This window comes from Etheostoma spectabile, chromosome 20 (genome assembly GCF_008692095.1).
Source record: "Etheostoma spectabile isolate EspeVRDwgs_2016 chromosome 20, UIUC_Espe_1.0, whole genome shotgun sequence".
NCBI lineage: Eukaryota > Metazoa > Chordata > Actinopteri > Perciformes > Percidae > Etheostoma > Etheostoma spectabile.
The window spans coordinates 26,313,454-26,315,129 of NC_045752.1; positions in this window are offsets into that span (position 1 = coordinate 26,313,454).

The window sequence follows — 1,676 nt, forward strand, 5'->3', positions numbered from 1 at the left end:
TCTAAACTTGAAATGATCCTATAGTGTCTTATCATGTGGTACACAAGCAGTACATTTTAGTTATCACGTTGTCCTTATATAACCTTTATTATTACAGCACTTTAGGACTCTAAAATCCTTCTAAATTAAGCAATTTGGGAAAGAAATGTCCTTTTTGGCTGAGCTGCTCATGTCCGTACTAAGACCAGGGACAAGGGGGTCAGAAAAAAATCAAAAGCCAAAAAAGGTTGAAAGCCATTTCTCTGATGCGTGTATGGCTTGCTCCAGTAAAGGTTATGAAAGGTGACACCCTCATTCAGGCCTGCGACGTGCTTTAATGTGCTCCAGTCATCACCGGCCATAATAAAACCCACAATGCTACCACTTAAGAGACTATTTCCAGCTATAAATAGGCATGCAGCCTCCTGTCTGTTCTTCCAGTCAGTAGTGTAGACGCAGCCTCCCTGCAGCTTGGGGTCCTGATATGTACTGTACTGTAAATGAAAGGGGGTGGAGCCAGTGTGACACCTGGTTGGGCCTTTGGGCTCCTCAGGGCCCCATTAACCCTTCATAGAAACCGAGGAGCTTTCCTGGGGGGCCCTAGCAGAGAGACCCACTGCTGTCATGGTAAGACAGGCGACGTGTTATTAGCCCCGTCATGGATGTTTTATCTCTTCCCAACTCCTCACATACTGATGCTTCAACGGTAAGGAGTCGTCTTAAAGACCAAGATGGATAGGGAGACTGTGAAAGGGACAAGAAGACAAGACGCCTGCAGTGGAGACAGCCGATCAAACCAAAGTGCCAAAGGCTGACAATAGGAAAGGGAGCAGATTTGGCGAAGAGAGAAAAACACCCATGAAGGCAACGGAAAGAAGAACAAACTCAAAAAGTTGAAGCATCTGTTGGGAAAACAACATTAATATCTCCAATCACAGGGCCTGAATTGGACCAGAACTGGTGCCAGTACCCTTATTCAGCAGTAGTATTACATAACCATTGCTGTGTCTTGGATATGTTTATGTGTATATACAGATACAGGAGATGTTGTAGGGGTGACCCTGAATAGTGTAAGCATGTATTGCCTGCCACTCACACAGTCTTATTGTCTCAGTGTCTGAAAAAGTGGTTATGAAACAAAGGATCGTTCCATTTGGACTTTATGGGGGTGCTAAATGTCTGATTTTACATAGAATCGCTTGGTTTCTCCCAATAAAACACGATATAGCATATTTTGGCATAGATATCATCCCATTAAAATAGCCTATAGTAAATAATAATTAGAAGTAAGTGTACTGAAGTGATGAATTGTCGTAGAAACCCTTTCTTAAAGACTGGAGCAACATGTCGGCTAACTGCGGAGGTAATAATTATACCCTTTATTAATCCCTTCTTAAACGTCACATAACTCATTAGAAAGTGAGGGACTCCCAGACCGAGAGCATTTATTTATTGATTTATTTCTCACAACCTGGCAACCCAAAAGTTAAACTATGGATTGATTTGTAATAACTCTAAAAAGCATGAGTTGGCTAAACGATTTGATAACCACTAATATACTTATTAATTAGAATGAATAAACCCTTTATAAAGAGAGACTTGTACTGTATATATGTATTATTTAGTGTGTTCTCTCCCAAAACAAGTCTGTTTCCACAAAAAGGTATGCCATGTCTCCTTATGTCATGTCTCCTTAT